The following is a 16244-nucleotide window of genomic DNA, read 5'->3' as shown; positions in this document are numbered from 1 at the left end:
AGAATCAGGAGGATTGGACATCCTACTTATCGCTGCCACAATTTGCTATTAATGATCATTGTCAGGAGTCTACCGGCAGGTCACCATTCTTTGGTGCATTACCATCCACAGTTTGATACTTTTCAAGTCTTGCCACGGATTCTTACTGGGATTTAGGTCTGGACTGTGACCAAGGCCGTTCACACATTTGAATATAATTTGATATAAACCATCCATAGTAGTATGTTTAGGGTCGTTGTCCTGCTGGAAGGTGAAGGCAATTTTCATATATAAAGCCACTAGATGTGCAAAGCTGGTAGAGACATACCCCAAAAGACTTGCAGCAGTAATTGAGGCAAAAGGTGGTCCTACAAAGAATCGACTAAGGGGGCCTGAATACAAATGCATGTCAGTTTTCAGATGTGTTTTTTTTTTTAAACAGTTAGAAATCCATATATCATTTCCTTTACACCTCACAAATACAATACATTGTGTTGGTATCAAATCTCCTTTTTCAATTCACTATATAATGAAGAGCCTGGAACGTGTATCCTTTCATACATCAGTCTTGCTTTCCCCAAATTTGCTTTATTATAAACACTAATCTACACTCACTGGCCACTTTATTAGGTACACCTGTCCAACTTCTTGTTAACACTTAATTTCTAATCAGCCAATCACATGGCGGCAACTCAGTGCATTTAGGCATGTAGACATGGTCAAGACAATCTCCTGCAGTTCAAACCGAGCATCAGTACGGGGAAGAAAGGTGATTTGAGTGCCTTTGAACGTGGCATGGTTGTTGGTGCCAGAAGGGCTGGTCTGAGTGCAGCGCCCCAGAGTCCTGGTCGTTGCAGTACGGTGGCTCCGCCACTATGGGGAGCCATGGTGCGTCCGATGGCACTGAAGGAGTTCATCTGATCAGGTATCACAGACACCAATACATTTCACCGCAGGGCCTCCGGGGGGAGCTAAGGGTTCTATTCATTAGGCCACTCCCCACCATAGTGGGTAAACTGGGGGTCAGGCAGGAAGTTAGATCAGAAAGCTGACTGGATTGGACGAAGCAACACTCAGTGGCAGAGGGTGTTGTGGAGGAAGAGACAGTAGGGTCTCTGCCAGGGGTGGGATCCTGGCAGAGGCTTGGCATTGGAAAGAACGTAACGGGACCGTGCCTGCTCAGAATAGCGGCGGTGCCCTAAGAAAGGACTAGAAGCGAGATAGATTGTGCTGAGTGAGAAACGAGATCAAGCAATAGGAGAATTCCAGTAGGGGTCGTGCTGTAAGACCGGAGCAACACCCTACTGAGGCGCATTACCGGTGGCCGGAACGCCGAGGGAGTATTATAACATTCAGCTTCAAGCAATACTCTAAACAGCGGCAGGACAGTCAGTTTAAGGCGGGCTGTCTAACACATATCACCTATGAAGTCTTGGGAGGCAATTGCGGGAGAGGGGCGTCTCTAGGGTCCCGGAAGAACTCCAGGCCTACCCGACAAACGGGTGCCGTTCTAACCGTAACATCAGGGAGGGACGGACGATTAGAAGAACATCATTTAATCGAGTTGTGAGGGAACTTAAGAAACAGACACAACAGTTGTGGGGTACTTTCCATAAGCACAGCAGGGGAGGACTACAACACATAGCGCTAAGAAGGAAGGCACCGATTTCCACCTGTGAAGAGAACTCTGGAAGTGCCATTGGACCGGCCGGACTTGCGCAGCCTGGTGAACCGTATTCTGGACTGAGGACTCAGAGATCTCCAGTAAAGAGGTAAAGAGACTGCAACCTGGTGTCCTCGTTATTTACCGCGACCTGCACCCCACAACTGCACCGTTACAACACCACTTATTGCACCGGACGTCCCCCACTGACAGACAGGGCCACGGACCGGGTCTAGCCACCGTGACAACCCCAGAACTGAGACTCAGAGGCCCGGCTCCGGGTACCCCTCGGCCCTGCGGCGGTGTGGGGGCGCTCCAAACTTGGCGTCACGAACAGGATCTACTTAAGCCTGAGGAATCAGGTCATGTGTGCCTTGGAATTGTGATTTATTGTGCTTGGATTGTACTTTATTAAGAGGACTGTGTGTTGTGCCATTTGCCGCCAAAATCCGCCGCCATTGTAGCGCTGAGGAGAGCGCAGGAAGAGAAGAGGGGCGTGAAGGGGGCGTAGGCAAGCTGGAGAGCGCGAACAGCAATGGCCGCCCAGTCTAAATATTTCTGCACGGTGAGGACGTGTCCGTCAGCAGCAGAGATCCGCCTCCTAATCCTTAATGGGGGGCGGAGGCAGAGAAAACGAAACCGCTCCCGAAGGAGAGAGCGGGAAAAAGACCAGGAAGTGACCCACGTGGAGGACGCTATGGCCAGCAGCTCCGAACCCGATAGTGGGGTTGAAGTGGAAGTCTCCCCCGACTACCTGGATGAGCCCAGCAACCCGTCCTCCGTGGATAACACCAGATTCCTGAGAGCCGAGATGGAGGACTTATATAACCAGCTCCTCCAACTGAATGTGAGAGTCCAGGCTCCGCACCCGGTGGTGCCGGCAGAGGGTTCCCGGACATCGGAGTTCTCACCGGAAGAACCAGCAGGACCTGCTGCAGAAAGTGAACTTGTACCAGTTGGTGAGTCCGCCGATCCTGCCCCGCCAGCCGAGGGTGTGTTAGTGGGTCCCGTAGCGGCACCACCTCTCCCGGGAACCCATAAACTCCAGCGCCTGCTACCATGGGAGGAAGCCACGGGCATGGAACACCGTATGCGAGCCCCAATCACCCCTACTCTCTTGCCGTGTGAGGTCCATGCGGAGCGCACGGTGTGCCGCTGGGTGAACCCCGGATCCAATCTTATGGGGTTCCCCGGGGTGGAGACCCAGAAGAGGGAGATGGTACAGGCCCTAAGCTGGGAGGAATACCGGGTCCAGCTAGAACAACGGTGGCGAGAGGAAGAGAAAATACATCAGGCTGGGTGGGAGGCCCACCATCAAAAGGATTTGGCGGTTAAGGACCGGGCCCGTAAGGACCCCACCACTCACCAGGCCCCGCGCAGGCAGGGCATCGTCACCACCTTTAAACTCCGAGGAGGCTGGGGCTTTATTAAAGAACCGGGGCTGTACGCGGAGGTCTTTGTTAACCGACGGGATGTCGAGTCGCACCTCAGAGAGGGCCACCCCGATCGAGACCTCTACCCGGGGGACAGCGTTACTTACACCCGGCATTTTGGGGAAAAGGGGTGGTTCGCTCTGAACGTCTACAAGAAAGAGAAACCAGCCCCTGTAGCCAAAGTGCCCCCGTGTGACCGATCTGCAACCACCCTGGTCACCCCCACCTGTCTGATCACGGAACCTGCGATCTGCCACATGACCCCCGCAACCACCGCAGCGGCCAAAGAAGTGTCTTTTCAAGTAACTGATGCTCCTGATGTACCAGCGCAGAAAGAAGTAGGAACGCAGACCCTCATCACCGCACACGATCTGGTTGTGCAACAGACCTGCACCCAGGGGGTGTACCTGGCCGCGGGAGTGAACCTGGAACCTGAACTGCCTGTATTGCAAGGGTTCCCCCGCCAGGTGGCGCCTCGTGGGGGATTCTGAGATTTTAATGCTTCTGAAGATGTAAATAGTTACTGATCCTTATTGTTTGTTTTTCTACAAGTTTGCACAAGTTTTACAAACTGAGAAATCATGAACAGTGCATGATCCAAACTTTCTTGTAAATAGTTTGCACCTTATTAAAGGCGCTTCCTACTGGTTTTATTTAAAGACTCTTTGCGAAGATACCGTTCTGGAACCTTTCTGAACAAAGACTGGTAGGCTGAGAAGACGAGCTACCTCAGAAAGACTTGATCCTCTTTTAAAGGGGATGTCCAACAGCGTACTTACGAGAGATACTGTTTTAAGAACAGTAATGCCATGGTAATGTTGGAATGAGAAAAGTTGTATGTGTTTTAACTAGTTAAATGTAAAGAAATACTGATGATGATGCTCTGGAAGAAATGTAACTGTTTTGCATATAGGAAAGTTATGTGTGTTCAATTTGTTTAAAATGTGAAACCTAGATAATGTTCTTTGAAAAAGAAAGATGCAGAAAGCCCGTAGGGGCAGATTTAGAGTTCTGCTTAAGTGAAAGTAAGAAAGTAATAATGAAGGTGAGGATAGAAGGTAAACCCTGAGTCCCCATAGAAAGTTAATAATGTGTTACTAAGGACAGAAAGTGAACCCGTAGGGGTTAGTGAGTGAGTCCTAATAGGAGCCAAGTAGAGCCGGCTCCATGTTCTCTAATTGAAAGGAATGTTACAGTATGTCTATACCATGTATAGTAGAGAAAGGCAGTAGGCCCTGGCTGAACGGGGCGGTCCTGTAAAAGAAAGGAGAGGCAGTAGGTCTGGTGCCATAGGGACAGGCGGTCCTGCAGGTTCAAAGTAGGAGAATGAAAAGTTAACTTGCCCTGTAATGTGATTATGGGAAGGCCTTTAGCGAGCTAGGAGTGTATGTTCCTTGAAGGCAATGTTAAATTATTGTTCATTTAATTGCACTTAGTAGAATACCCGGTTGGGTAATGAGAGTTAATTGTAGCCTGTTGCTATGATATTTAATTATGTTTGTAACGTTAAAGTGTCCTCACCTCCCATAAAGGGAAGCCTGTTCAAGTATACTTATTGTTTTGCACTCAACAAAATTGTATGTCTTTTTGCTAACCTGTATTGTTGTTTTCTTCCCAGTCCCGGAGTACTGTGTTTAACCAGGGGGGAGTGCAGCGCCCCAGAGTCCTGGTCGTTGCAGTACGGTGGCTCCGCCACTATGGGGAGCCATGGTGCGTCCGATGGCACTGAAGGAGTTCATCTGATCAGGTATCACAGACACCAATACATTTCACCGCAGGGCCTCCGGGGGGAGCTAAGGGTTCTATTCATTAGGCCACTCCCCACCATAGTGGGTAAACTGGGGGTCAGGCAGGAAGTTAGATCAGAAAGCTGACTGGATTGGACGAAGCAACACTCAGTGGCAGAGGGTGTTGTGGAGGAAGAGACAGTAGGGTCTCTGCCAGGGGTGGGATCCTGGCAGAGGCTTGGCATTGGAAAGAACGTAACGGGACCGTGCCTGCTCAGAATAGCGGCGGTGCCCTAAGAAAGGACTAGAAGCGAGATAGATTGTGCTGAGTGAGAAACGAGATCAAGCAATAGGAGAATTCCAGTAGGGGTCGTGCTGTAAGACCGGAGCAACACCCTACTGAGGCGCATTACCGGTGGCCGGAACGCCGAGGGAGTATTATAACATTCAGCTTCAAGCAATACTCTAAACAGCGGCAGGACAGTCAGTTTAAGGCGGGCTGTCTAACACATATCACCTATGAAGTCTTGGGAGGCAATTGCGGGAGAGGGGCGTCTCTAGGGTCCCGGAAGAACTCCAGGCCTACCCGACAAACGGGTGCCGTTCTAACCGTAACATCAGGGAGGGACGGACGATTAGAAGAACATCATTTAATCGAGTTGTGAGGGAACTTAAGAAACAGACACAACAGTTGTGGGGTACTTTCCGTAAGCACAGCAGGGGAGGACTACAACACATAGCGCTAAGAAGGAAGGCACCGATTTCCACCTGTGAAGAGAACTCTGGAAGTGCCATTGGACCGGCCGGACTTGCGCAGCCTGGTGAACCGTATTCTGGACTGAGGACTCAGAGATCTCCAGTAAAGAGGTAAAGAGACTGCAACCTGGTGTCCTCGTTATTTACCGCGACCTGCACCCCACAACTGCACCGTTACAACACCACTTATTGCACCGGACGTCCCCCACTGACAGACAGGGCCACGGACCGGGTCTAGCCACCGTGACAACCCCAGAACTGAGACTCAGAGGCCCGGCTCCGGGTACCCCTCGGCCCTGCGGCGGTGTGGGGGCGCTCCATGAGTATTTCAGAAACTGCTGATCTACTGGGATTTTCACGCACAACCATCTCTAGGGTTTACAGAGAATGGTCCGAAAAAGAAAAAAAATCCAGTGAGCGGCAGTTCTGTGGGCGGAAATGCCTTGTTGATGCCAGAGGTCAGAGGAGAATGGGCAGACTGGTTCGAGCTGATGGAAAGGCAACAGTGACTCAAATCGCCACCCGTTACAACCAAGGTAGGCCTAAGAGCATCTCTGAACGCACAGTGCGTCGAACTTTGAGGCAGATGGGCTACAGCAGCAGAAGACCACACCGGGTACCACTCCTTTCAGCTAAGAACAGGAAACTGAGGCTACAATTTGTACAAGCTCATCGAAATTGGACAGTAGAAGATTGGAAAAACGTTGCTTGGTCTGATGAGTCTCGATTTCTGCTGCGACATTCGGATGGTAGGGTCAGAATTTGGCGTAAACAACATGAAAGCATGGATCCATCCTGCCTTGTATGGAGCATCTTTGGGATGTGCAGCCGACAAATCTGCGGCAACTGTGTGATGCCATCATGTCAATATGGACCAAAATCTCTGAGGAATGCTTCCAGCACCTTGTTGAATCTATGCCACGAAGAATTGAGGCAGTTCTGAAGGCAAAAGGGGGTCCAACCCGTTACTAGCATGGTGTACCTAATAAAGTGGCCGGTGAGTGTATATACTGTCCAAGGGTCAAATAATTCCGTCATATCATGACCACATATTAACGCAGCAGCCCCCTGCTACTGAAAAAAATACTATAAAAAGCCCAATATAATCAATATCCAGTGACCATGAAGTAACAGATAGAATTTCTGTTGATCGTATAAGTGATTACTGTACAGTTATATCCAGTAACTCAAAGGAAACTTATTTTCTTCACCCAGACCGCTATGACGACGTCTTCCAACCAAGTCTCAACTCTGCCAGAAATCTTTGGCTCTTCATTTTCCAGCAAACTCCCCAACCTATTGCCCTCCCTCACACAAACATGTCTTACTGCTTGCCCTTTAACTGTACCATTATGCTGCCTTACACTACCGGAGCTGCCAAAATAATACTGCCCAATCTAAAAATAAGAAAAAGCAGCTGGATCTAGTCAGAGGTTTTCCCATTAGTTTCAGCATCAAGCGTGAGATCGGAGATGCAAGCACCAGATGCTGACGCCATTAAGGTGTGTGACGTATTCAGCACTCAGTGGGACAGAACAGATTGAACAAAAGTCCCTGAGTGAAGAGTGAAACTTACATTCAAGTCGAGTAACGATTATTCTCTCTAACCATTTTATTGGGCAAAAATGTCCTGGTAGACGGCTGCGCTGACTTTGATCTTGATAAAACACAGTGGACCTACACCAGTGAGTCACCCACCAGGGCCATGGGGTACTCAGTACCGGGTCCGGTCGCTCTTAAAGGGGATGTCACGGTGGCTGCGACCCGGTCCGTGGCCCTGGGTGCCCAATTAAAAAGGGGGGTAAGGTCTTTAAGGGGATTTGTAAATAAAGTCTATTGTTCGTGACGCCACCTGTGGTTTTCGGTCAGTAGGGACCAACGCCGCTTAAAGGGGTCCTCTGAGGTGATGGTATGGCGGCTGGATGGTGATGCTTCCCACAGGTGAAGCGGGGTCCCCAGGGATCCCAAGGTGAGGGCGGCAATGATGGTGTATACCGATAAATAATACAAGACACCGTAGGATAGTCTTTACCTGGTTTACTGATGGTAGCAGTCCATCTCAGTCCAGGGTACCAGGTACAGGTGTCGCGGTGGCCCGGCCGGTCTGGAGGCAATAGATGAATCCCCTTATCCAGTTGAGGTCCGTGAGCCTTTCCTACTAACGCTGGTGTGTGGGGTCCCTGCTGCCTGAAGCCTGCTGGCGAGGTACCCCTTCTTTCCCCTGTATGGCGGGCAGCTTGAGCCATTTTACAGGGTTGCTATCATGACCCGGGCCCTACAGGTGCTGCTGCGTCTTCACGTGTGGTGTGGGCAAATCACATACAATTCTTAGCCCTCCGGTTCTGTTGTGCGTCCTGGAGAGCAACATGACCTCGGGCCTCCAGTGTCCGGTTTCTGCATTCTGGCTCTGAGGGTGCCCGGTCACAGTTACCCTCTGAGCCCTTTATCCCTCCTCTGCTCCTTCCCTCATTAGCTCCACCACATTCAACCCCTTAGGTTATCTCTCTTTCCAGAGGCTGCAGCTCCCACGTAGCTGCTCGGCCTCCCTGTCTGTTCCAGATGTGCTTCTCCTATCTCTCCCTCCTGGAGACTAACTAGCTCCTCCTCCAGACCAGGATGCCTATAGCTAAGGGAAGCTCCCCTGAATCTGGGTCCTCAGCTCCCCCTTCTGGCCTGGATTTGGAATGTGTTGTGTGCAGGTGCCTTACCTGGTGAAGGGGATCCCCCTTGCCTCCAAGCATGATATTACCCTCCCTGAAAGGAAGACAATATCACTGTAACAACCGGTCACCTGGGGTGTTACACCAGCAGATGACACGCTCCTAAAACCATCATTGATTGTGGATACTTCACACTAGACCTTGGAAATCAAGGTCCCAGAGTCTGGAGGAAGAGTGGAGAGGCCACAATTCAAGCTACTGGAGGTCTAGTGTGAAGTTTCCACAATCAGTGATATTTTGGGGAGCTATGTTATCATCTGGTGTAGGTCCACTGTGTTTTACCAAGACCAAAGTCGGTGTAGCCATCTACCAGGAAATTTTAGAGCACTTCATGCTTTCCTCTGCCGTCAAGCTTTTTGGAGATGGAAATTTAATTCTGCAGCAGGACTTGGCACCTGTCCACACTGCCAAAAGTACCAATACCTGGTTTACAAACAACAGTATCACTGTGCTTGATTGGCCAGCAAACTCGCCTGATCTTAACCCCATAGAGAATCTATGGAGTATTGTCAAGAGGAAGATGAGAGGCACCAGACCCAACAATGTAGACGAGCTGAAGGCTGCTATCAAAGGAACCTGGGCTTCCATAACACCTCAGCAGTGCCACATGCTTATCTCCTCCATGCCACACCGCATTGATGCAGTAATTGATACAAATGGAGCCCCAACCAAGTATTGAGTACATTTACTGAACATACATTTCAGTAGGTGAACATTTTAGATGTTAAAATCATTTTTTCAAGCTGGTGTTATAAAGTATTCTAATTTACTGAGATAATAACTTGGGTTTTCATTGGCTGTAAGCCATAATCATCAACATTAACAGAAGTAAAAACTTGAAATAGATGACTCTGTGAGTAAGCAACACTCTGTGTGCTAAGCAACAGCACATGTGAAAAAGACTTGGGTGTACTAATAGATCACAAACTGAACATGAGTCAACAGTGTGATGCAGCAGCAAAAAAAGCAAATACAATTCTGGGATGTATTAACAGAAGCATACAGTCTAGATCACGTGAAGTCATTATTGCCCTCTACTCCTCTTTGGTCAGACCTCATCTGGAATACTGTGTCCAGTTTTGGGCACCGCATTTTAAAAAAAACATCAACAAACTGGAGCAAATTCAGAGAAGAGTGACCAGAATGGTCACCGGTCTGCAAACCATGTCCTATGAGGAACGTTTACAGGATTTGGGAATGTTTAGCTTGCAAAGAAGAAGACTGAGAGGAGACTTGGTAGCTGTCTACAAATATCTCAAGGGCTGTCACATTGTAGAAGGATCATCTTTATTCTCACTTGCACAAGGAAAGACGAGAAGCAATGGGATGAAACTGAATGGGAGGAGACACAGATTAGATATTAGAAAAACTTTTTGACAGTTAGGGTGACCAATGAGTGGAATGTGCTGCCACAAGAGGTCATGAGTTCTACTTCAATGGAAGTCTTCAAACAGAGGCTGGACAGACATCTGTCTGGGATGATTTAGTGAATCCTGCTTTGAGCAGAGGGTTGGAGCAGATGACCTAGGAGGTCCCTTCCAGCGCTAACATTCTATGATTCTATAATGACTCTATATAATATATGAGTTTCACTTTTTGCATTGAAGAACTGAAATAAATTAACTTTTTGATGATATTCTAATTTTGTGAGATGCACCTGTAAATCCCACTGATTGTTGCCAGTTCTGACTTGATGCCATTGCTGGACATTTTCATCGTTCAAAAGGAAGTAAGCATGATGTGTCTTTTATCTGCTGCACTTCATTTCTTTGGCCGACCGCTAAGTCTACACGTCTAAGGGTATGTGCACACGTTGCGGATTCTCTGCGGATCCGCAGCGTTTTTTGAGGTGCAGAAACGCTGCAGATCCGCAATTGATTTACAGTACAATGTAAATCAATGAGAAAAAAAAATGCTGTGCACACTTTCCGGATAATCCGCTGCAGAAACGCTGCAGTTTAAAAGAAGTAGCATGTCACTTCTTTTTTGTGAATCTGCAGCGTTTTTGTACCCACTCCATTATAGAAAACCGCAGGGTTAAAAACCGCAGCAAATCTGCAAGAAAACCGCAGCAAAAACGCACAAAAAAATGCTGCAGAACCGCACAAAAAACCGCAGGTGCGTTTTCTGCCAAGAGACAGAATCCGCACCAGAAATTCCTAAGCCTAATCCGCAACGTGTGCACATAGCCTTAATGTTGCCCATTTTTTGGTGTCATCAATGCTGAGAAATACAGGCAGATACTTATCCATCATGCAATACCATTAAGTATGCGTCCAAATTGGCTCCAAATTTAATCTGTTGCCGAACAATGAACCCAAACATTCAGCCAATGCTATTACGAACCATCTTTAGCATAAAGAACAAGGAGTCTTGGAAGTGATGATGTGGCCTCCACAAACCCCTGATCTTACACTATCCAGTCTGTCTGGGATCACATGAAGAGACAGAAGGATTTGTACAAAGAAGATCTATGGTTAATTTTCCAAGATGTTTGGAACAATCTCCTGCCAAGTTCCTTCAAGAACTGTGTACAAACTAGAAGAACAGATAAAGACAAACGGTGGTCGCACCAAATATTGATGTGATTCAGATTTCTCTTTTGTTCATTGACTTTGCATTTTCTTAATTGTTAGAAATAAACTATACCGATACCGGATACTGGAATGACCTGGCTTGTTGTTATGGCATATTTGCACTGCATATCCGGCTAATACTATTTGACAATTAGTACAATCTACAATGTGTTGTGCTACATAAATAAACTTAACTCAAACATCATCACAAAAACGCAATCACCGGCTATAAGTCTTGTCAACAAGAGATAAGACTGAGCCAAGTACTAAAAGCCAAATGGGAAAATTCACTTCTCTGTTAGTGATAAAGAAATCTAAGTAAGTCCAATATCCGGTTCTGATTTATGGTAGTTCCCATCATATTCTCATAGAGGTTGAAGCTTTGTTGTTTTTTTTACATGTAGTGGTCAGAATGAAAGTCTTGCATTAGCCTCTTAGTGACCGAGCCAATTTTGACCTTAATCACCAGGCCAATTTTTACAATTCTGACCACTGTCACTTTATGAGGTTATAGCTCTGGAACGCTTCAACGGATCCCACTGATTTTGAAACAGTTTTTTCGTGACATATTGTACTTCATGTTAGTGGTAAAATTTATTCGATATAACTTGTGTTTATTTATGAAAAAAAACTAAATTTGGCAAAAATGTTGATAATTTTGCAATTTTAAAACTTTTAATTTTTGTGACCTTAAATCAGAGAGAAGTGTCACACAAATAGTTAATAAATAACATTTCCCACATGTCTACTTTACATCAGCACAATTTTGTAAACATTTTTTTTTAGTTAGGGGGTTATAACAGTAAAAAGTAGACCATCGATTTCTCATTTTTCACTCACAATTTACAAAACCATTTTTCTAGGGACCAAATATCACATTTGAAGTAACTTTGGGGGGTCTAATTAACAAAAAATACCCAAAAGTGACACCATTCTAAAAACTGCACCCCTCAAAGTACGCAAAAACCACATTCAAGAAGTTTATTAACCCTTCAGGTACTTCACGAGAACTAAAGCAATGTAGAATGAAAAAAAAATTACATTTAACTTTTTTCACAAAAAATTTTCTTTAGACCCAAACTTTTTTATGTTTACAAGGATAACAAGAGAAAATGGACCACAAAATTTGTTGTGCAATTTGTCCTGAGTATGCCAATACTTCGTATGTGGGGGTAAATCACTGTTTGGGCGCATGGCAGGGCTCAGAAGGGAGTGAGCACCGTTTGACTTTTTGAACGCAATATCGGCTGGAATCAATGGGGGACGCCATGTCGTGAAACCCCCTGATGTACCTAAACAGTGGAAACCCCTCAATTCTAACTCCAACCTTAGCACAACCCTATTACCATGCCTCTTGATGAACCCCTGCTGAATTTTGCAGACTATTCATTCATCACCCGTCTGCTCTCCAAATGCCACAAATCACCCCATATAGTGCCTTGATCTCTGAGGCACCATTCCTAGGACTGGGGGGCCTGAAAATCATTCAACCTGTCTTCCTACTCCTGGATATAAAGACAGGGCCTGAGGAGGACCTTCAGACCAATAAGATAGATCCTTTGCGGGAAGCTGACGCAAGGCCAGTACCCCAGAGAGACTTGGTGAAACACTGATTACCCTGGAAAATACTGCTGGAGGAGCCTATATGGAGAAGTATCTGGAGCCGAACTGCCATATCGATCTCTAAGCGGAGGATTGTGACTCTCATCTCCCAGGGCATTTATTCCATTACTGGACTGTATCCGTGTTCCTGGATTATTTTATGCTCTGTGTGGTGAATTGTTTTATGGACTTTTCGGTTTGCATGTAATAAAGTTTCTTGAGACCGTTCATTCATCTCTCGCTCTGTGGATTGTGCCTCCCAAAGATCGCAGTAAGGCTCGGCTCGGCTCGTGTTTATCCTGTGCTCTACACTGAGCGCTTACACTGGGGTTTCCGTATAACTCTCTGAAATACGTGATTCAGATAGAACCCCGGTGGAAGATTCCCTATAATGAGGCAGATGGAGTGTCAGGACTCGAACCCAGGAGTTCTTGTGCACCAGGTGGCAGCTCTTCCCTCTGAGCTTTTCAGCTCGCTGGACAGTTCCTTGCTAACCAGATACTAGCAACTCTGTTGTTCCCGATTGTCTCCACCCTGAGTTCCTGATTGCATCCACTCTGAGCTCCTGATTGGCGCCACTCTGTAATCTCCTGATTGAACACCCTACTTAAACCAGGTATTGAACTTCCTTCCTTGAGAGATGATTGAGCTCTCAGCTTTTAGTCAAGCTTTCCTTTCACCTGCGGCTTCATCCAAGATTATACAGCTGCTACCGTGCACCAACCCTTTGGCTATTCCTGACTACACAACTTGCTGATCCTTCATCTATATTGCTGCTACTGTGCACCAACCCACAGCTGTTCCTTACTACGCAACTTGCTGATCCTTCAACTATATTGCTGCTCCTGTATACCACCCCCTGGCTATTACTGACTATGCTACCTGCCGGTGCTGCCCCTAGTGGTTGCAACACCACTACTCCAACCAGGTCAGTCCTTAACATGGAAATACTGTGGACGCCATCTGGCCTATGATCTGGCCGTGTCCGTTTTTTTAGGCATGCATAAAGGCATGGTCCACCACAGTTTTGTGCACGTCTGAAAAGAAAGACAATGCTGAACAGAGGCCAGACGGAGTCCAGAGAAACTCAGCTGCCTAATTATAGTGAATAGATCCCTTAAGTGTTTCATCTGAATCATGCAATTTGGAGATTTAGATGCAAAAACCGATGTAAGTGCTTAGCGTAGAGCACAAGTCATTTTTCCCCACATATGAGGTATTGGCGTACTCAGAAGAAATTGAGCAACAAATAGTATGGTGCAATTTCTCATGTTATCCCTATGATAATACAAACTTTGGGGCTAAAGTTTATTTTTGTGGGAGAAATGGATTTTTTTATTTCCACGGTTCAATGTTATAAACTTCTGCAAATCACTTGGGGTTCAAGATGCTCAGCATACATCTACATAAGTTCCCTGATGGGTCTAGTTTTCAAAATGGTGTCAATTTTGGGGGGTTTCCACTGTTTAGGCACATCAGGGGCTCTCCAAACCCGACATTGCGTCCACTAATTATTCCAGTAAATGTTTTATTCAATTAGTCAAATGGCACTCCTTCCCTTCTGAGCCCTGCTGTGTGCCTATACAGTAGTTTGCCTCCATATATTGGCTATCTGCATACTGAGGAGAAATTGCACAACAAATTGTATGGGTTAATTTCTCCTGTTACTCTTGTAAAAATGCAAAATGTGGGACTAAAAAACAATTTTGTGGGAAAAATGTGATTTTTGTATTGTCACTGCTCAATGTTATAAACTTCTGTGTAGCACCATGGGATTCAAAGTGCTCACCACACATCTAGATATGTTCCCTGAGTGGTCTAGTTTTCAAAATGGGGTCACTTATGGGTGGTTTCCACTGTTTAGGCACATCAGGTGCTCTCCAAATGCGACATGGTGTTCGCCAATTATTCCAGCAAATTTGACATTCAAAAATTGAAACGGTGCTCCTTCCCTTCCCGAGCCCTGCCGTGCACCCAAACAGTGGTTTTCTCCCACATATGGTGTATTGGCATGTTTAGGAGAAATTGAACATCAAATGTTGTAGTCTATTTTTTCTTGTTAAATAGAAAAAAACTTGGGTCTAAAGTAAAATGTTTGTGAACAAAAAAAAATGTTAATTTTTTTCATTCCACATATCATTAATTCATGTGAAGTACCTGAAGGGTTAATTAGCTTATTGAATGTGGTTTTGAGCACCTCGAGGGGTGCAGTTTTTAGAATTGTGTCACTTTGCATATATTCTGTCATGTAGGCTCCCCAAAGCCACTACAAATGTGAGGTGGTCCCAAAAAGAAATGGTTTTGCAAATTTTGCTGGAAAAATTAGAAATCGCTGGTCAAATTTTAACCCTTATAACTTCCTAGCAAAAAAATATGCTTTAAAAATTGTGCTGATGTAAAGCAGACATGTGGGAAATGTTATTTATGAACTATTTTGTGTGACATAATTCTCTTATTTAACAGCATAAAAATTTAAATTTTCAAATTTGCCACATTTTCACTTTTTTTATACAAATAAACGCAAGTTATATCGAAGAAATGTTACCACTAAAGTAAATGTACAATGTGTCATGAAAAAACAGTCTCAGAATCAGTGGGATCTGTCAAAGAGTTCCAGAGTTATTACTCCATAAAGTGACACTGTAAATTTTGGCCTGGTCATGAAGGTGAAAACATGCTCGTTGTGAAGGGGTTAAAAAACATTTTTTGTCCACAGGAAAACCCCTAATGCTACTTTTTAGGGTTGGTGCTACAAGCCCTCTCTGAGCATCGCAGTCCGTATTCTTGGGTTGGAACTTGGTAGTGCCTAACGTTCCGTGGTTTAGAAATTGGTACTAACGTGCTTGCGTTTGTGCTCGGTTGTTTCTTAAGAGCCTGATCCAATATTGGGATTTCCATAGTCAAATATTAAATTGACTAATGGTTCCTGGTCATGTATTTTCTCTGCAAGCAAATATTGCACACATTACATGGTGACGGCAACCAAAATTAAAGGCACATTTTTCTTTCTGCAGATGTATTAGATCAGACCTGCAGTCCTATGTAACACCACAGGTAACACAGTGGTAACTCTCTGAATACAGATAATTTAGCAGATGTTACCTGCAGTCATATGTAACACCACAGATAACACAGTGATTATGATCTGAATACAGATAATGTAATAGATGTTACCTGCAGTCCTATGTAACACCACAGATAACACAATGATACCTCTCTCAGTACAGATAATGAAGTAGATGTCACCTGCAGTCCTATGTAACACTACAGATAACAGTGATGACTCTCTGAGTACAGATAATGTAGTAGATGGTACCTACAGTCCTATGTAACGCCACAGATAACACAGTAATGACTCTCTGAGTGCAGATAATGTAGTAGATGTCACCTGCAATCCTATGTAACGCCACAGATAACACAGTGATGACTCTCTGAGTACAGCTAATGTAGATGTCACCTGCAGTCCTATGTAACACCACAGATAACAGTGATGACTCTGACTGCAGATAATGTAGTAGATGTCACCTGCAGTCCTATGTAACACCACATTTAACACAGTGATGACTCTCTGAGTACAGATAATGTAGTAGATGTCACCTGCTGTCCTATGTAACACCACTGTGCTGTTCCGTGTAAGTTATGTTCTTTAGTTTTATGTGTATTTTCATGCTATGTATGTTCTTACATTTCTGCTCTGCTGCCACCCAATGGCCTTTTTCCATATGGCAGCTTATTATTTATTATTTCTTGTGGGCATGTCTTCCACTTCCAGTTCAGGGGTCAAGTCT

This window comes from Ranitomeya variabilis, chromosome 5 (assembly GCF_051348905.1).
Source record: "Ranitomeya variabilis isolate aRanVar5 chromosome 5, aRanVar5.hap1, whole genome shotgun sequence".
NCBI classification, from domain to species: Eukaryota; Metazoa; Chordata; class Amphibia; order Anura; family Dendrobatidae; genus Ranitomeya; species Ranitomeya variabilis.
The sequence above is the reverse complement of the archived record's forward strand: the minus strand, read 5'-3'. Positions refer to the sequence as shown.